The following is a 21,672-nucleotide window of genomic DNA, read 5'->3' on the forward strand; positions in this document are numbered from 1 at the left end:
TGACCTGGGTCCACCGGGCTCCAGGAAAGGATCTGGAGTGGATTGGGATAATATGGGAGAATGGGGGGCGCAAACTATAATCTAGCTCTCCAGTACTGAGTCAGCATCACCAGGGATACATCCCAGAACCAGGTTAATTTAAAACTGAGCTCTGTGAATCCTGACGTCACGGCCATGTATTACTGTGCAAGTTACACAGTGATGGGAACTCAGTGTGAGCCCAGACACAAACTCAGTTTCAGCAGAGACAAGGGAATGAAGGCAGTGAGGCTTTCCTCTCAGAAGCTGTGGTTTCCCCACCTTGTCAGCACTTCTCCAGGGACTACCGTGTATAGTCTAGGGAACCTTCATGCATCTGAGGAAGAACATGCACTCTGTGGAAGTCTGGAAGGTCATCTGTCGCCAAGATGGTGGGCCATGTCAGTAGAGGGACAGCAACACAGAACACGGGTACCCATATGGTAAGTCACAACTGTCCGTTCACACACTTGGCCCAGGCCAAACTCCAGCACCTCTTCCTTTGTTTTGAAAGCTTTGTTACACTAACTCCAATGAAAGTTTTTCTTGTTGAAAATTTCTCATGATTAACGAGATCTGATGTCCACATATAAGATGTTCCACATTTAATTCATGCAAAGGGCTTTTTTCCTTTTGTCAAATCTCTGATGTGCTGTAAGGCATTGTGTCTGGCTGAAAGCTTTTCCACATTCATCACATATATGGGGTTTCTCTCCAGTATGAGTTCACTGATGAACAGTAAGAGAAGCCATCCAGATAAAGGCTTTTCCACATTCATGACATACATGGGGTTTCTCCCGAGTGTGAATTAGCTGATGAACAGTGAGAGAAATCTTCTGGATAAAGCCTTTGCCACATATATAGGGTTTTACTCCTGTGAATTTTTATATGAGTTTTGAGATTTCCTTTACGAATGAAGCTTTTGCCACATTCACTACATTTATGTGGTTTCTCTCCACTATGAGTTTGCTGATTAATAGTGAGAGCAGTCTTCTGGATAAAGCCTTTTCCACATTCACCACATACATGGGGGTTTTCTCCAGTATGAGTTCGCTGATGAACAGTAACTTTACTCTTTCTGATAAAAGCTTTTCCACATTGACTACACACATGGGGTTTCTCTCCAGTATGAGTTCGCTGATGAACAGTGAGAGCATGCTTCCGAATAAAGGCTTTTCCACATTCACCACATACATGGGGTTTCTCTCCAGTATGGGTTCACTGATGAATGGTGAGAACATTCTTCGTGAGAAAGGTTTTTCCACATTGACCACATACATAGGATTTCTCACCAGTATGAGTTCGCTGATAAACAGTAAATTTACTCTTCTGGCTAAAGCCTTTGCCATATTCACCACATACATGGGGTTTCTCTCCAGTATGAGTTCGCTGATGAACAGTGAGAAGAGTCTTCCTGATAAAGGCTTTTCCATATTCACCACATATGTGGGGTTTCTCTCCAGTATGAGTTTGCTGATGAGCAGTGAGATCACTCTTCCTAGTGAAGCCTTTCCCACATTCACTGCATACATAGGACATTCCTGCCACATGAGGTTCCTGATGTCCCTTGAGGTATGATACACTGTGAAAATTTTTCCCACATTGCAAGCATTTTCCTAGCTTTTGTCCTTCATGACTTTTTTGATAATGTTCATTGAGTTTGAACATTTTCTTGAATATTTGCCCACACTGACTGCATTCGTAGGTCTTATCTAGTATACCAATAATCTGGTGTTCATAGAACACAGAGTCTTCAATGAAGGTTGTTCCACATTTATCGCCTGTGTGTAGTTTCTCAATTTCATCAGACTCCTGATGCTGAATGCACTGTGACTTCATGAACCTGGGTGGTTCACACTCAGGGAATTTCATTTCAGTATTAAATTGCTCTTGTTCACTGTGGAGAAAAGTTTTCTCATCTTCTGTATTTTGTTGCTTCTGTTCTGATTTAATTCCAGAATGATTAAATCTGATTTTACATTTTTTTCATGTAATCCAAACATCTCATAAGTTTCCTTTGGAGGAAAATTATTTTTATGCTGAGAATATGTATTACATTTGTAGCACCATTCCATTCTGTCAATGCATCTTTCACATTGCAAGTGCTCAAGCAAATGATCATCATCTTTCTGGATTTCTATAAAAGAACACAACATTGACTCTTTTAAATATCTTGGTTTTCAATGGACCCCATAAAATACACATTGATATAAAGTAGATCTTTAGTGACAACCCTCTTTTATGACTATAAATAAAACACTATGCTTAATGTTTATTGCCCATTGGACGAAATACAATCATGTAAACAATTCAAATGGTAAAAATAGTTACTATAGAAATCAGGTTGGATATGAAAGTGATAAATGGACACAGGTTTGATATTTGCTTAAAGAGGTACATGAATACATACAACAAACATAACAGAAGGAAGACATGAGACCAATAGACCACAGGAGTGATATGACTTGCTAATTCCATTTGGTAGAGGTTAAATGTATTCATTTAATCAATCTTTACTGAAAGATAACTAAGTGCTAGATAAAGTTGGGAATGCGAAACATGGCGAATATTCTACTTGGGAGAAAACCATTTTTACAGGTATATATGAAAGGGATTATGGTACAGAAACACATTCCTTATGTTTGTGGAGCCTGTATTTTAGCTCACAGCACTCCTCTTACAGTGCTGTCCTGTGGTGGCGTGCAGGTTGCTGTGATGCCAGAAGCACTGCCACCCAGTGTTTCAAATACAAGCAGGACCACCCATGGTGCACAGGTCTTAGTGGATTCTCCAGAAATAGGGACTGGGAGGAAGATCTGGTGATCGACTTCTGGAACATGAACCCCTCAGGTTTAATGGCAATGAAATAACACTGAACAAGTACTAAATCCTCAAAGTACAGTCAACCATAATGATGTAGATGGAGGAAAAGCTTTGGGGACCTTCAGTGCTTGACATGGCATGACTGAAAATGAGAAAAAATAGCTGCTAATATCCTCTAGTAAATGGAAAATGGCATACATGCAATATTGTCATGAAAAATTGCAAGTTGTCAAAACAAAATGGAATGGTAAAAATTGATAGTGTATGCATTATTCAACTTTAATAGACTGGTACTGGCTATTTTTAATTAGATAATCAAGTGGTTTATAAGGCTGAGATCGACAAATTCAAGAAGATTGGCATCATATTCATTATCCAAAAGCACACTGCAATATCTTCCCTGATGTATAATTTTGTCAGTGGTAGGCTAATATTCATATGCCTGCAAGCAAGACCAGTTAGTACAAGTGTTATTCAGTTTTGTGCACCAATTAAAGCAAACATAGAAGCATTCACAAAGTTGGAGAAGAGTCCCAGTCACATACTCTTAGTTAAATATCATCGCCACACTATCCTTTCATTGTAGTGCCACCTTAATGATACCTCATACAAGCGCATGGCTAATTACTATCTGCCAGCAGCTTTAACGACAAGAGCAGACATGTTGTTGTTATTGTTCTCCCCGCTCAGGAGACAATTACTCCACTCCACCTACCCTCAGCACCGGTCTTAAGTTGCTCATCCAATTATTTCAGGGATCCCGAGGCTAAAGATCCTGCCTACCTTGTTAGGTAGCTAGGTGTCTGCCTGTGTTTGTGTGGGAGGCGGGGGAGCTGCATGCCCTGAGATTATATAAATTGGTGAAAGAATGCAAAGCCTTTTTATTTCTGCCCTTCAATTACACACCAGTCCTTTAGGACCCATCCAGTGGGCATTTAAGAGAGAAAGAGATAATTGATTCCTTAAGTGACAGCAACAAAGGGAACCTGATTGCTTTCAAAGCTAGGCATCTTTCAGCTGAGAAGCAAGAAGTCAGGCACCTGTAGCAGCTGTATACTAACATCTTCCTGGAGGGCAGTTGGGGGGAAATCTCTGTCTGGAGATTGCTCATTAGCAGTTCTAGCTTTGGGACTTGTGGGGGTTTTCTTCCAGCACTAGAACTGGTCTTCCAAGCCCTGTGGTCAGGAGTACAGATATAAGGCTGCTGCTCACACTTTCATCCAGGTTCTGTTTACCACCACAATAATGAAATTGAGGGGAGAAGGGATAAAGGAGAGCTGATATCAAGGAATTAAAGAAGAAAAAGTTTTCAAACTGTGGTAGCTATTGTACAGGACTGCTCCATGTAATTGAACTATGGGAAGTTATGATATCTATAAGAGCTCCCAATAAAATATTTAAAAATATATATTGAAATTTTCACATGAATTTTTCAGCCTGACATTGATCAACCAAACAATCATACACACTGATAAGTGTAAAATTTGGGGAAAGTAGCAGTAGTTGGAAAATGTGACCTTAGTAACAGAAATGACACACAGGTTCACTAATAACATTTTGAGACTAATGATGAATTCATAGCAAATTCCTTATTAAACACCAGAAATGGAAACTACACATATGGATTTTCCGGAATGGAACAAATGAAAATCAAATCAACCACATCTACAGAAAGAAATGGTGGAGAAGCTTATAAGTCAAAACACGCCCAGGGGTTAACTGTGGAACAGATCATAAATTGCTCAAATCCAAGTAGAAGCTAGCCAAAGTAGCTAGAGCACAGCTTAGAGACTATGTAAAGAATAAACATGAGGAATAAAAGTCTGACTGAAGACTAATGACAGAGACCAGATGAGATGTGGGATGAAATGAAAGGCAACTTACACATGGAAACCAAAAGGCTACTCAAGAGACAGAAAAGAAAAGAGAGCAATATTGAATGTACTATGCATTGTTTGAATAACAGCAATAAAACCTATTGGAATATACTGCAAAAATGTTCTTTAGAAGCAGCAACAGTCATCTTTCGTGTATTGGACCTGTTAAGAAGGGGTGGGCCTAAGGAAGGGACACTACATAGTAAGAAATATATAGCAGACATTGCTTAATTTAAAAAAAACATGCCCTTTCCACTTACAAAAATTATTGGAGGAACAGACAACTTAAAAAAATCTTACAGGTAGAAAAAAATGTAAGGTACAGTGCTAAAGTATACTTTAAGCTGATAATTTTCTTGCTAGGAAGATGATTTTAGATACCCGGAAACAACAGAAGTCATAAATATATTTCACCAAAAGGAGTAAAATATGGGGAAATATGTCTGTTAAAGAATTCCAACAGAGAAGGCAAATTGACCATCTCTCTAAGAAAACAGAAAGAACTGACATCACCTGCATGAAGAAAACTTTAAAGGAACAGGACACCAAATGAGAATATGGACACCAAATCTTTAGAGAAACTCCAAGGGGGGAAGCTAAGGAAGCACAAAGGAGACCCGTTTATGGTGGGAGCTCAAGATGCAAGATGGTGCTGCATACTGCAAATGGATATCCATTCTTACTCAGTAGGGGAGGAATGTGCTGTATTCAGAGGACAGTTACTAATTCAGAGTTCTCTGTTTGGAGAGAAGTGTGCAAGACAGATTTTCATAGTAAAGTGGAAACATAAAAGAAGGGAAAATTTCAGAATGTTAAAGAAAATTATGGAAGCAAACACACTTAGTGTAAAACAAGAAAATGGAAATCTAATCTCATAAGAGCTACAGGTGTACTTCCCTCAACATCTTGGACAAGTGAACTCTCACATACAAAGTAGCACACACTTTTATGCATTTTCTGACACCTTTCATAGATATGAGGCCTTCTCCCTGTTCAATCAACTACCCCAGCCAATTCCCCTTAAGGTGTTTTGACCATGCATCTGAGAAAATTCCACTATAGTTTGCTTCTAATACCAAACACAGTTCTCTTGTTCCAATTGAGAGAAAGCTTCTGGGGTGACAATTAGATAACCTGTTTAAGGGAAATTACAGAATCTTGGACACACCAAAATTAACGTAAAGTGTGTAAAGACTGCAGTTTTGTATTTCTAGAAAAATAATGTTCAAAGGAACAAAGTAAATAGCATTCTTTCAAGGGTAGAAGACCTAACCCACTAACCTAGGATGAGAAAATGCAATGAGAATCTACCTCTTTGAGAATACCACAAACACCGCAAAGTTTTTAACATATAAGACAGGAAAAGCCAGTGACGAGGTCAATGACTTGAGAATTCTCCTCACCAATGGAAACCAGGTTGTGATAGTTCTCCAACATCACATCCTGATATAGGGTTTTCTGAGCAGAGTTCAGGAGCTACAATTCCTTCCGGGTGAACTTTACAGCCACATCGTTGAATGTCAGTGGTTCCTGTAGTAAGAGGGGTCTACTTAATGAAGTATTTTCCATTTGAAGATTTAAAAAAAATATATCTTACAGTAAAAAAAGGAAAACAATAATAAAAACTATTGTGGTAGTTCATTCCATAATGCGTCATTAACTGAGGACTTGGTACAAAAATATTTTACCTTATTTCTACATTCACGACCATCAGCCGAGAAAACTAGCCCTAATTTTAGAAAGATCTCCAGTGTTCTGAGAAATAAATGTTTTCAAATACATTCTCCAGGTCAAATACAGTGCCCCCACAATAGCTAGCTCCACATTAAGGAGCAGGCTTAAAGGAGCTCCCATAGTAGAGGAATCATTTCTGTACCTGGCTACTTCACTATGCCTGAAGGTTATCTGTATATCTGAGCAATCAGGTTCTAGAGCCAGCCCAACATAAATGTAGCAAACACCTGGGGAGGGCACAGGGCCAGTTTGAAGTCAACTAACACTAGGTCAAGATGGTAACTCAGCATCTTGCTTGTTTAGAATTTTACCCGCTTATGATATGACCCATTAACTATGTACATGCTAACTGCATGACACGAACGCCTTATGGAAAGACCTGTAAGCTCCATTATATATACCCACTGGAAAATATATTCACTCTCTCAGGCCTGACATGGGAAGAGAGCCCCTGTGTCCAGCTGTCTGCTCTCTGTCTTTTAATATTTTCACAATTGCAATGTCACTCCTGAGGATCACTTTTGGAGTGTTGGGGACCCCAGTGCCTGAAAATAATGCACCCACTCTTAACATTAGAATTTTGAGTTCCAGTGACATTATCTGAATGTTCTAGAAATAGCTCAGCTTTATAATCACACAAGGTAGATAAAGACCTATTTGTTATTAAATGGCATTAGGATTTCTACCAGCATCACCATTATTAGAGGCTCGGTACCTTCAGTGGCAATAAGTACTGGGAACAGTGCAGATGGGGGAGGTCAAACATACCTCAACTCTCCAACACTTTTTGTCAACTCTAAAACAAGTCAATCCTTCCACACCACTCTGTCTCACTTCTGGGTTTGATAATCTGTTGCTGTGGTCACACAACACTCAATAGATCAAAGTGGTCTATTAATGAACAAGGTACAACTCGGGATCAGGAACAAGAAGCTATAAGTCAGAACCAAGATCAGAATGTTCATAGACATTATCTCCCTTACTGAGTGCAGAACAACTTTCTAAGCTCTTAAAGGCCACCTTAGGACAAGCTCCTCTTGACAACCTTAGGACAAATTCTCCTCAGCCACCTTTGGAGTGAATTATCTTAACTTTAATTGCAAGGTCCTCTTGAACTTGCCATCTTTCACCACATGCTCTCCAAGGCGCCCCCAGCCTAATTCTGCTGGGTGGATCTCTGGAGCCTTCCTAATCTTGCCTAGGCAGGGAAGATGCTGGGTTGGCCCAAGAAGCCAACATATTAAGAGGGAGAGAGAGAACTGCCTGCAGGCATGGTTTGAGAGGAGACAGTGAGGCATTATCCTGTCATCTGAGCTGTTGATTTGGGTTTATTAGCCCCTGCAGCCACACAGTTCAGAATGAACCCATGGATTAGGGATTTGCAGCTTCCAAAAAATTAATGTGGCATTTCCTTGAATGGCAACTATGAGCTGCCTGTGTGACCTGACTTGAGAGCTTCCTCCACTCTATGAGCCATTAGCTTGCTGTCTGACCTTCCAATTTGGGTTCCTCAGCCCCTGCAACCTATTAGCTGACGAGATTCAACAACTTCTCTTTGTGAGGCAGTGGACTGTGGTCTGACCTGATGATCTGGTTCATCAGCGTTTATAAACAAATCAATGAGGAAAAACCTACAGACTGATTCCTGACCTTTATATAGATCTGGAACTCACCAGCTTCCACATCTTGAAGAGTGATTTATTTACTTGATGACTTTTGAGTTTTGTGAGATGTTGCTGAGCAAATCATGGACCATCTTGAACCTCTACCACATAGGGATGGGTCTACTGCTGCTCCTGCAAAATGAACTGTACTATTCATGGGTCAAGAGCTGCACCAATGGAGACAATGACCAGGGCAGAAGGGACAGAGTGACAGAGCCAATGGTGTCAGGTCCAGAAAGGGCTTTTCAGCCAAGAAAGTGGGACAGGCAGGCAAGATCAAGAAGAGGATATCCAAAAGTAGTTGAGAGGACCATATAAAGATGGAACTAAGAAATGAGCCTATCTTTAGAAGGAAAAATGTCTGATAGGGGACAGGGAAAACAGGCCTTCCCTGAAGAAGAGCAAATGTGCCTACATGGTTCTTTAATATGAAAGTCAATGTGTAGCCTACTAATTCTGGTACCAAATTATACTCTGTTACTGAGTAAAACTTGTACCTGTGACTCTGGACTGTAATTAGTCCATGGCCACTGCAAAAAAAAAAAAAAAAAGAATCAGCTGAGTAGGAGAGGAGTGTGGCAAAGATACTGGTGTCAGACTGGAAAACCATTGGAGGGTACAGGTCTGTCTAAGCTCTGCCTCATATGAATCAGAGCTGATGTTGACAGTTAATTCTCTCTCCTGCATCTCTAGTTAGAGGAGGTGAGATGCTGTCTCATTTTTAAACCACTAATGCAACAAGACCCATTTTAGATGCATTGATGAGAATGCTGCTGTGTGGGAGAGTATTTAACATATCACCTTCAGAAATAAGCATTAAAGAAAGTTACTCAAACAAAAATCCCATGGACTACTGAACTCTCCTAAAGAAGTGATTTTATTTCTCCTTAAAAACCATGTATAGCATATAATTTGAAAGATATGCTGGCCATAGAATAATAAATTATGAGCTGGAAGATAATGTTATCCAAAGAATCCTCAGTGCTATATTATATTCAATGTCAATAGTTTATTGTTAATCCTATGATCAATATATTCCTAATCTTCTCCAGCCAAATGTTGAAATCAGAGTAAAAGTTTAGCTCTAAGTTCTACTATTTCAAATTTCTGCTTTTCCAATGAACTGAATCAGTATTATACAGGCTCCTACAATTCCAGTAGAAAATACAGAAAAGGATAAAACACATCAGAAGCACCTGAGCCTTGGCCATTTTCTTTGGTCCTTAGGACACTACAGGCAACTGGGATGCTCTGTCTTATCTGGATCAGCTCTAATGATGCTCACAAATTTCAATCTCTCGTGAGGAAATCCCAAAAGTAATAATACAAGGCACTCTTCCTCCTTCCTCTAAGCTGCTGGTGATGCACCATCGGCAGGCTGATGGGAGAATACAGTGTAACACATAACCAATAGGTCCAGGTGCTGTTACTGTTCTTTCCTTCTTCTAAACACCCAAAGTCCCCAATACTGTTAACGGTGCCCTTATTGAGTAATGGGAAACATGCTTATACCATGAGCAATAAAATCTAAAACTCATAATGTTCACACATGTGAATAAAAGATTATTTTATAACAAATAGAGATTGGGCAATCAAATATAAATATAAAAAAATAAACAAAGAGTTGGATCCCTACCCCACAGCATACAAACTACCAATTCCTTACTGTGTGACTCTCAAAGAGAATGACAAATCAATGAACCTTTAAGATGATTATGTTAATTAAAGCATCTGGAAACATTTTACATGGGATATATAAAGAGCTATTATAAACTAAAGATTATTTTATAGGAGAACTATAAATTGTAAAATAACTTTAGAAACACTTTTAAACTCACCATCAAGTAGAGTTAGACATATAAGCTGCAGATAGGACACAGGAGAACTGCTGTACAGAGCTTCCAAGATTCTAAAGCCATGACAGGATGCTAATGGGTGTGTACCTCTGACCTTGAGGATAGAAGTCCAACACTTAACACATGTCAAAAACAAGGCTCCATAATAAACATTTATATGACATTTATTAGATTGAAATTTATATCTATACATATATAAATTACATATAAATGTAAATGAAGAAGTATATATCCCCCAATAATGAGTGCACTTTTGAATCCCAATATAGATAATGTTTTTAATATACCATTATTTGTAGTACCTAATGCAGTTAGATCAGTGGTTCTCCACCTATGGGTTGAGACCCTTTTAGGGGTTGAAGGACCCTTTCACAGGGGTTGCCTGATTCATAACAGTAGTAAACTTACTGTCATGAAGTAGCAACAAAAGTAGTTTTATGGTTGGAGCTTCACCACAACATGAGGAACTGCATTAAAGGGTCGCAGCATTAGGAAGGTTGAGAATCACTGAGTCAGACAGGTGGTCTATACAAGTACACAGTCTAGCTATGCCCCCTTAACTTCCTCCAAATTATTTACCTGGGTTTGTCGCCTGCCAATGTGAACGAGGAAAAGTTGTCCCTCATAGTGGTTACTGTCAGGCTGCTAATTGCAAGGTCAGCAATTGGAAACCACCAATTTCTCCTCGAAAGCATGAGTGACATGGCTTTTTACTCCGTTATAAAGTTACAGTCTTGGAAACCCACTGGGGCTGTCATATAAGACAATCGGGCAGCTTGGCCAACAATACATTGGTACCGTTGTGCCTTGTGGTTATGTAAATAAACTGTCTGAAACCTAACCTACAGATTAGTTACTTTGGAATTCATGTTACAACTAATTGAGTTATTTCAGAGACAGAAATTGGGATCTCACTACCAACAAAAAAGAAGAACCAGGGGGACTTCCAGCAAGATGGCGAAGGAGTAACAAACACCAGAGGAACTCCACAGAATTCAAGCTAGGAGAGTTACTTAGAGATAACTGAACACTGCTGGAATGCAGGAGGAGCATCATAAAGACAAGTAGGCACAGACCCATGGGGTTTTGAGGGGCTGGGGGCTTTTGGTTTACTTCAGTGGAGGCCGGCTGGGGCTTGACCTTTGCCCCGCCACTGTCTCTGCCAGAGCCAGGACCATTTGGAGCCTGTAGGGCTGCTTGGTCTCAACACAGCCACAGTTTGCCACCACCTGCCTTGGGGCAGGCACTAGACCTTTGCATCTCCTCTCTGTCACCCTATCAGTCTTGGAGGGCTGTGCAGCAGCCTTTTCTCAACACAGCCACAGCTTGCTGCTACCACCTCCGAACAAGGATTAAACCCTTGCAGCTCCTCTGGCCTGGATAAGGGCTCAGCTACATTGTTGCTTTCTATCCATCTCTTCACTATATTCCCCCTCCCCCGCCCCTCATGGGCACATTTGGCTTGCTTTTTAACTTTTTTTTCTCCTCTTTTCCTCTTTCTTGGTCTCTCACACTCTACTGCTAACCTCCAGACCACTCCCTTAGCTTAGGGCATTTACACCTGAGCCACACGCAGCTAGGTGAGCTCCACCCTGTGTAGTTAGCAGGCTGGAAAAATCCCTGCTGGCCCCCAACAGGGGATACTCTGCTCAACTTCTGACTGGGGAACTCCTTCCAGCCTTTGTGCCTGTGGGGCATAAGGCAGCTCGGCCAACACTCCTCAACAAAAGTTACTGCAGGAGCCTCTGCCCAACCTCTGCAACACCAAAGCAGGCAACCCTTCTGGGTCACTCCCCCGAGAGGGAAGCCACAGGAGGACAAAGTGGTAGGTTAATTCCATAGTGAAATAAGCTATAGGCAGTTCAAAGTCTCCCAGAGAGAGCCAGTGTTCTTCGACTCCCTGGAAAATGGCACCTGGCTCATCTAAAACAATGCAACACAAGCAGCCATCAGCCCCAAAAACCTCAACAAAAAAAGGAGAGGAACAAAAGGCAAAGCCAGAAGATGTCCTGAACATAATGCATGCATAGAGGAAGCAGACATTGAGCTGCCACAGAAAGAAATTTTCAGAATGTTACTTGGAGTCAGGGGATATGAGGGAAACAATACAGAAAAATGATGAAATGATAGAAAAGGTAAAAACCATAAATCAAAGAGAAATACAGGAGCTTAGGGAGGAGATAACAAAAACCAGTAGCACACTCATGGACCTCGACAAGCAACTGGAAGAATCAGAGGCCCGCATCAGTGACTTGGAGGACAGCCAAGCAGACTTCAACAAACGAGAACAAAAATCTAATAAGATCATCAGAGAAGCTGAAGAAAACTTAAGAACTAAGTCTGATGCTATGAAGCGGTACATCATTAGAATTATTGGCTTACTGGAGGAAGACACAACAAAGAAGTCATCTGCAACAGTAGTGAGAGAATTCTTGGAGGAAAGCTTCCCCAGCTTAGTGAATTAAAACAAGGCAACCATTCAGGAAGCTGAAAGAATCCCAGCAAGACTGGATCCCAAGAAGAAGTCATCAAGGCACATAATAGTTAAATTATCCAACTTTGAGGAAAAGGAGAAAATCATGAGAGCAGCTAGGGGAAAACAAGCAATCATATATAAAGGTTCCCAAATAAGAATATGATCAGACCTATCAGCAGAAACTATGAAGAAGAGAGAGTGGAGTAACATTTTCAAAAAATTGAAGGAAAACAATGCAAACCCAAGAATACGCTACCAAGCCAAATTATCAATCAAGATAGATGGAGAAGAGTCATTACATTGCACGCTCATCTCGATAATATGATCACTGAAGACAGATTTGTGCATAAGCAAATGTGGTGAAGAAAGTTGATGGTGCTCAGCTATCAAAAGATATAGCATCTGGGATCTTAATGGCTTGAAGGTAAAAAAGCGGCCATCTAGCTCAGAAGCAACAAAGCCCACATGGAAGAAGCATACCAGCCTGTGCAATCACAAGGTATCAAGGGATCAGGTATCAGGCATCATCAGAACAAAAAATCTTACCATAGTGAATCAGCGGGGGAGTGTGGAGTGGAGACCCAAAGCCCATTTGTAGGCCACTGGACATTCCCTTACAGAAGGGTCTTGGGGAGGCGATGAAACAGTCAGGGTGTGATGTAGCAACGATGAAAAATACAACTTTGATCAAGTTTCTGGGTGCTTCCTTCCCCCCTCCAACTGTCATGGTCTGAATCCTGACTTGCAGGTCTGACTAGACCAGGGGATGTACACTGGTGCAGATGGGAACTGAAAATGCAGGGAAGCCATGGCAGATAATCCCCTCAGGACTGGTGGTGTGAGTGGTGATATTTGAAGGGCACAGTGAGGTTGGGTTGGAAAAGTGGAACCTATTTCAAGAATCTACATGTGACCTCCTCCCTGGGGGACATACAACAGAAAAATGGGACACAGAAATATATGACAAAATAACAATTTATAAATTATCAAGGGTTCATGAGGGAGGAGGGAGTGAGGAGGGAGAAGAAAAATTGAGGACCTGAAGCCAGGGGCTTGGGTGGAGAGCAAATGTTTTGAGAATGATGAGGGCAACGAATGTAAAAATGTGCTTTACACAATTGATATATGTATGGATTGTATTAGGAGTTGTATGAGTCCCTAATAAAATGACTTTAAAAAAAAAAAAGAACCAGGAGTAGGGGCCTTTAGATCCCAGATTCTTTCACAGAAATTCTTCAATCCAGCAGACAGGCAGCTGTGACACAAGAGTGGACATGAAGGGAAGAAGCAGCAACAGAGACATGGTGGCAGCAGAACCAAGAGCCTGAGACAGAGCAGTGGCATTCCCAGACCACAGAACAAGAGAGCTAAGTGCCTTTGGGCAGGAGGTTAGAGGTGAAATAGGGGTACATTTGAGTTCTTATCTGGGGAACTAGATTTGCCAACCCACATAGAGCTAAGTGTGTCTGGTACAAGGCTAAGGTGCAGAGAGAGAATTTATCCGCAGAACTAAGAGAACTTTGTAATTTTTGTACATTTAGGACAGAAGCCAGGGGGTTGTAGGGCCTGACCTCACCTGCAGGTACGGCTGTCAAGATGCTGTCCCAGAGAACTGTACCTTGAGGCACTGATGATGCTAAATTGTGTGTTAGGGTGGAAAAGTGACTTCTTTGTCAAACATAATTTGAGGAGAGCATTTATTGAACTTTAAGAGACAACAAAAGATACGCACACACATCATATGGATAAGGGAGGCCATTAGCAGTTCAAATGCAACTGAGGATTCAGAGTCGGGACCCTAGATAAATAGGACACAGAACAAAAGGCCATGTCACAGATCATGATTGGTGGCAAAGCAATACATCAGATACAGGTGGGACTGCAGCAGCAGGAATGGGACCATAATTGGGACATGCACATTATTAGATAGAAAGACTTAAAAGATTGGTCCAGGGCCTTCAAACTGAGGCAATCAAGGCCAGACTCATAACAATGGCCCCTGTGCTGTCCTCGCTTAGGTGAGCTCCATCAAGGATACATCTAGGCAGGCCCTTGGAGGGGGATGGATGGAGAGGAGTGCAGGCAATCTATTTTGTAAGGCATTTTCCGCAAGGGTAAGATGATCTACATTCTTGGCTAATTATCAAAAGGAATTCAATGGAGGCTTAATCAAACTGGGGAGGCAGCAAATGGACAGAGTTGTCACTGTCATCAGCAATGCAAACCTTAAACCCAACTCAGTGCCACAGAGTGGATTCTGGTTACAGTGACCCTTTAAAGGGAGGTGGAATGGCCCCTTGTGGATTTCGGAGACTATAACTCTTACCAAGATTGGAAACCTTGTTTTTCTCCTCAGGGGTGACTTGTAATTCTGAACTGCTGACCTTGCAGTTAGCAGTCCAATCTGTAACCACTATGCCACCCGCCTTTTGCAAATTGGAGTGCTCACAATTTAAGTTCTAATACAATTATACATGGTTACATTATCAGCAAATTCTATCATTCCGGGAGATGCGCAAATTGCTCGGACCCCGACCAATGGGGCAGCCTGGGTTCTTGTACACTGGTGTTTCCTGGGTTCAGACCCCAGAAAGCTCAGATCCCTCCTGCTTCCCCTCAAACTCCTCTGCCCAGTGCTGACCCCAGGAACCCCAGGGATGCTCACCCTGCTTGGAGTCAGGTGAATGGATTTGGTTCACGACCCAGTCAGAAGTTGAAGTCCTTCCTTGTCATGCTTCAATGTGCAAGACACTAGTACCAGATTTCTAGCTCCCTAGACTGGACTGTATTTCTCTGTGGCAAATCTTTGTTCTGAAACAGAAGAGGAGGCAATGTTGAAAAAGGCATATCACTTTCTTGGCCTGTACTTCTTGCGCTAAATAGTGACCACCCCCACCACCTGGGATCAAAATCCTGCTCAAAGCTGAGGGTTTGCATCAAACAAGGGTCCACTCTATCTTTGCAGAGCAATTTTACTAATTTCCCAAATATCATGATCAACTTTGGATCCACAAAGTGGAAGTACTTAAGGCCTCAAATTTCTCAAGCTCCATTGAAGGTAAATATCTTCTTTTCACCAGCAATCTAACTGAAGAACGGAATATTTTATGAAGAATGTTCTTTAAAAGCCCATAACGGAACCTCAGACCAAAACCCTTGACATATCTGGTGAAAGTGATCAAGCTGAATCACGCTCATATCTGCCACTCCAACTCAGGCTGAGCTTCTCATTAAGTAAAACCTACTCCAATCCCCTTGCATCCTGGGTATTCTTTACAATATCTATTGTGTGAAGAAATCCCTATGGTTGGGTAGCCCATTTATGCACAATAGTGTAGTAACTAGAGAAAGTTTTTGTACAGGTGGACAACAAGAGACAGAGCGACACCCATAGCACATCCTAGAGGTACCTTGGCCAAGATAGAGATATTCTAAACAAGAAAACAAGCCAGGGGAATCCTTATTTGCTACTCTCTTAAGCTCTTGTGTTTACAGATGTCCGATTTTAAAGCCTTTGGGAAAGACTGCAGCTTACAGTCATGGAATGGCAAGGGGTCATGGTAAGAGCCAAGGTGAGGGAAGATGCTTAAAAATGCAAGATGTATCCAGAAAAGAGATGACTGATCAAACCATTTTGTCATCTTGACCTAAATTCTGGATTCCAAGCTTTCTAGGTAATGCTGACTGATGGCAAACAACACACACTGTAGTAGTGGGCTTATTGGCTTGGGTTCAAGGATGTCCCATCCATAGTCTCAGGTGTGAGTGACGATTTGTCCCGTCAAGAGGGGTGTAAATCATTTATCACTCTAGAGGATCCAGCCAGAGCAAGTGATCTATGAGAGTCGAGTGGGTTTCAGGATGTTCAGAAAGTTTACAATCAACTGAATCACAATTCAATTCCATGAGAAACTTCAAGGCTAACTGTAAGACAGATTAAAGTTGAAGATTCTGGCAGCTAGACAGGAGAGTATTCACGCAATATGAATAGACACTTTATTCTTTTTGTCTAAGTTCACGTTATTGGGTGAAACATAACAATAATTGTCAGAGTAACCTTATTAATATTTTCTATGAGACCAGTAATAACCTGTAAACAAGGTCAGATAATGATACTTCAAGAAAACTGTAGAGCAATATTGATAATGGATCTACATGAAAAAGTTCTTGAAAACATTGGGAATAGAGTCAGAAAACACATGAAAATAATTACACATGATAATTAAGTAGAATCTATCCTAGAGTTGATTTAATATAAGAAAATGAGCACTGTAATATATACCAATTAATGTAAAAAAGAATTAATAATCTAAATAGACACAAAACTTACTAACCAAAGTCAAAGACTTTTCATGCTAAGGAAAAATAACTCTACAAATCTAACATAAAACAAATATAGTTCAAAATGTTAATATGCTAATATACATTCCTAAAAAGAAAAAGTCATACTTGAAAAAACATCACCCCACGTCAGAAAAAGGACAACCATAAATGTCCACTTTTACCAGTGATATTAAAAATTGACTGTATGTTCTAACTAGAGCTACCAGGTTCACTTTTTTTTAAGGAAGAGGCTTCCAAAAAGACATAAAAATTCCTTTAATCATAATTTAATTATCACATCCATAAAATATTCACGATATGCCATGAATAGCTAATAAATGCTAAAACATTGTAGGCTACATTTAAACACGCTGAAATAACTCTTGGTACTTAACTCCCTAACTATTAATTGTTAATCAGAAGTGGAAGGGGAAGGTGGGGGGAGAAAGAGGGAACCTATCACAATGATCTACGTATAACTCCCTCCCCAGGGGGATAGACAACAGAAAAGTGGGTGAAGGAAGACATAGGGCAGTGTAAGAGATGAACAAATAATACTTTACAAATTATCAAGGGTTCATGAGGAGGGGGGAATAAAAATGAGAAGCTGACAGCAAGGGCTCAAGTAGAAAGAAAATGCTTTGAGAATGAGTATGCCAACAAATGTACTAATGTGCTTGACACAATGGATGGAGGTGTGGATTATGATAAGAGTTCTACAAGACCCAATAAAGTGATTTAATAAAAAAAGAAATACAGCATGATCAAAATTATAGCATTTATCTTACAGAAAAGGAAGTACAAATGTATTCAGATTAAAACCCTGAAACAGGGAATTTGTTTCCACCCATTCTGTGATGAAAGCATGAATTTAGAGTCCTGTAGTTTTCTGTAGTGTTGAAGGTCCTCATATACTGATGAATTAATAAACTAAACCAAGGCATTCGTGTGCACATATAATATTAGAGTGACTATATAGACACACATATATGTATGTGATACACACACATATATGTATGTGATACACACACATATACCAAGCTGGGCAACAGATAGGATTGATGCTCACCCAAAAACTGAAGTTTGGGGACTTGAACACACTGAGCCATGGATGCTCTAGGTAGCATTGGACCCATGGGCTTCAGTTGGACTGGGCTGGGATGTTCTCTTGATGAAAAGCTCTCTCTTATGCATATGTCAGTGTCTATAGTTTTATTTTTCTAGAGAACCCAGCCTAAGGCAGATCCCCATCACATTAGTGTCATATGAGGGCGAAAAGGTGTACCTGACATGCTGCTCTTGGAGAAAAACACATCACAAGGAAAGTGTGAAAAGATAATCAACAATTCCCTGACACTGAGCCAGTCCTATGCTCCTCTAGGTCTGTGGAATTTTGGTGGAAGAAAATCTATTTATAACAAAAATATCAGAGGGGCCAGCCCCAATCCCAACTAAGAGGACAGCTGCCCCTTCCCCCAGAAGAATTTACTTCAGAGGACAACACTGAAGCTACAGCTCAGGGAAAGGGACATGTCTGATCAGAGCACACGGGAGAAAATGAAGGGGGAGGAAGAGAGAGTGGAGCACACATCCTGGCCCACCAAGCTTTGAGGACAATATGCCTGCTCTGAGCAGCCCATGCAAAAAGAAGCACTATGGCTGCACCGACTATGAGTCATGACATCCCTCACTGACCTATAGCCCTATAGGGGACAACACTGGAGACAGTTTGGGAATTGCATCCGATCTGACCCCACCACACCCAGGCAAAACACTAAGGGTGTTGTGCAACAGAACAGCAAGGGAAGTAGAGCAAGGAAGTCCCAAGAGTACCAAAATTAGACTCGGGGGCCAGGGCGTGGCCCCCATCAGACTCCACAGAAAAGCACTCCTAAAGGTCAACATAGAGACCTCTAACTTTTTACAGGCTTTTCTCTTTTTTCCCTTTTTTTCTTGTTGCTGTTGTTTTGTTTTCTTTTGTCATTTTGTTTTGCTCTTTTGTGTGTATGTGTGCTTGTGTGTGTGTATGTGTGTGTGTGTGTGTGTGTGTGCATATTATAACTGCACTTCTAACTAGATAATATAGGCCAGATAAACAATCTGGAGGAGAAAGCAACAGGACCCATGGTTGGGGCAGGGAGCATGACATGGGAGAAGGGGAGGTGGGGGAAAGAAAGTGGTGTTAACCAACCCAGGGAAAAGGGAACAATCAATAAGTGATCCAAAATAGTGGGAAACAGAAAGATTTTTCCAAGTCATCTCCCCCAAATATATGTTAGACTTAGGACACTGCTCACAATTAATGGTAAATAATTGTCAAGTTACCTCCCTGAAGGCAATCAGCTGTCAGAGGACTGTCTAGTCCCACCACATATAGGGCCCATCCCTGCTGTTAAGGACAATGGGATACTTCCCCCTAAAGGCTTCAATTTAGACCCTGCAAGGTGGGTTTACAGTACACCTTACTGATAATGATTTCTACAGTGAACCAGAGAACAGGTCAAACCTGCTCAGTGACATCCAAAGTTAGGCTGCCATGCTGAATCTCGGGTCCGCCCATCTTGTCACATGCACACCCTTACTCCCTCCTCTTCCAACAGCATATGAACCCCTACAGCAGCCCACTCCCATTACTATATTACCTATAGCACAACACTTTCCTGTGATGGATTTCTTCACCTGTAATTAGGGGGCCTGCACATCCCCAGATGATATAAAAGCCTTGGTTAGCAATAAATATTTCTCTCCCCATGTGGACCCCCAAGTGAGGCTGAGGTGAACATGCAACTATGAAATGTGTCTGACTCCATTATTTCAATCTCTCTTCTATCTCTCATGCTCCCTATGACTTTACTATAATCTTTATTTATTATCACTGTACAATTGCACCAACCGACCCGCTGTGATGTGTTAGGGTCTGGCCTTTCCCCTGACACAAAATAAGTGGCAAGGAGGGTGTAAGATGCCTGGTAGGGATTGATCAAGGCAATGTAACTGAGAAGAATTACTGAAACCCTGAAATTACTGAACTACAGACAGAGCATGATAGTGGGACAAGAGGAAAGTAAAAGGAAATAGAGGAAAGAACTAGGAGACAAAGAGCATTTACAGAAGTCTAAATACAAGCATGTGCATATGTAAATATATTTATATTAGGGTGGGGAAATAGATCTAGGTGCATATATTAATAGGTTTAGTATTACGGTATCAGATGGACATTGGGCCTCCATGCAAGTGCTCCCTCAATGCAAGAACACTTTGTTCTATTACCTGGCATTCCACGATGCTCACCTTCCTAAGATGATAGCTGAAGACAACTGTGTGCAAAGAAAATGTGAAGAAAACTGATGGAGCCCAGCTACCAAAAGATATAGCATATGGGATCTTAAAGGGTTGAAGGTAAACAAGTGGCCATCTAGCTTAGAAGCAAGAAAGCCCACATGGAAAAAGCACACAACCTATGGATTGATTACAAGGTGTCGATGGGATCAGTATCGGGCATATTGTGAATGAAGGGGAGTGAAGATTGGGGATCCAAAGCCCGTCTGTCAGCAACTGGACAGCCCCTTACAGAAGGATCATAGGGAAGAGACGAGCCAGTCAGGGTACAGTGTAGAAACAATGAAAATACAACTTTCCTCTACTTCCTAAATGCTCCTCCTCCCCTCCACTATCATGAACCTAATTCTCTTACAAATCCAGCTAGACCAGAGGATGCACACTGGTACAGATAGGAACCTGAAACATAGGGAATCTGGGACAGAAGATGCCTTCAGGACCAGTGGTGAGAGTGGTGCTATCATGAGGGTGAAAGGAAGGTGGGGCAGAAAGGGGGGACCCATTACAAGGATCTACATAAAACCCCCTCCCTGGGGGATGGACAACAGAAAAGTGGGTGAAGGGAGACATCGGACAGTGTAAGGATGAAAAAATAATAATTTATAAATTATCAAGGGTTCATGATGGAGAGGCAGTGAGCAGGGAGGGGGGAAATTGAGGAGCTGATACCAAGGGCTCAAGTAGAAAGCAAATGTTTTGAGGATGATGAGGTAACACATGTACAACTGTGCTTGACACACAATGGATAAATAGATAATAAATAGATAAAGCTATCATGTTAACCTTGAAAAAACACAGAGCTCTTACAAGGCACAATGCACACATAGCCTCTCTGCACCAAAGGTCAACACTCACATTTATAACACGTAAGGAAACTTAGTAGACTCATAGTCACACTTGATATAAGAAATCAGTATAACACTAAGAGCCTTATATTCATGGGGAAACATGACATCATGCTCCTGAGAGGAAAGTACTACACTTGTTTATATAACAAAGTATTCCCATTACTCAGCTCACATACTGCAATAGCATCACTGAGTATGAAACATACACAAATATACATATACACACGCACGCACACATCTTTCCGTTTTTAATGAAAATATTCATACCTACTGAGGCCAGGTTTCTAAAAGTTTCCATCATCCCATGTCTCTATAGTTTCCTCTCAGAAAGGTCCAGCAATGCCCATTCTTCCTCGGAGAAATTCAGAGCCACCTCCTCAACAGCCACAGTGTCCTAAAACATCCCGTATATTCTGGCTTGGCAAGGTACCATGCATTCCACTATGTGAAAGGATGAAGAAGACAGTCCTGGGGAAACAGAGACTTCACATGGGCATTAGACACAGGGGTCTTGCTCTAAGGATTTCCATCAGGGTTTAGCTAACCCACTTCACCCACTAGATCAGCTGTTCTGAACCTGTGGGTTGCAACTCCTTTGGGGGTTGAACAACCCTCTCAAAGGGTTCTCCCGTTCATAACAGTAGCAAAATTACAGTAATGAAAATAATTTTTTGGTTGGGGGGTGAGCACACATGAGGAACTGTATTAAAGGGT

The 21,672-nt window shown here is 41.2% G+C and overlaps 1 long non-coding RNA gene across 1 annotated transcript in view; it reads right to left on the bottom strand.

Moving 5' to 3' along the window:
• Nucleotides 1-1,065: 1,065 nt before the first annotated feature.
• LOC142427432 (uncharacterized) overlaps nucleotides 1,066-21,672 on the bottom strand; it is a 66,544-nt gene continuing 45,937 nt past the window's right edge. The window contains exons 3-6 of the long non-coding RNA XR_012780056.1: nucleotides 15,114-15,259; nucleotides 9,955-10,066; nucleotides 6,122-6,248; nucleotides 1,066-2,155 (exon numbers count right to left, since the gene is read on the bottom strand). This is a non-coding gene — a long non-coding RNA (uncharacterized LOC142427432). The remainder of the gene's footprint in view (nucleotides 2,156-6,121; nucleotides 6,249-9,954; nucleotides 10,067-15,113; nucleotides 15,260-21,672) is intronic.

The sequence above is a fragment of the Tenrec ecaudatus genome, chromosome 15 (genome assembly GCF_050624435.1).
Source record: "Tenrec ecaudatus isolate mTenEca1 chromosome 15, mTenEca1.hap1, whole genome shotgun sequence".
Classification (NCBI taxonomy): Eukaryota; Metazoa; Chordata; class Mammalia; order Afrosoricida; family Tenrecidae; genus Tenrec; species Tenrec ecaudatus.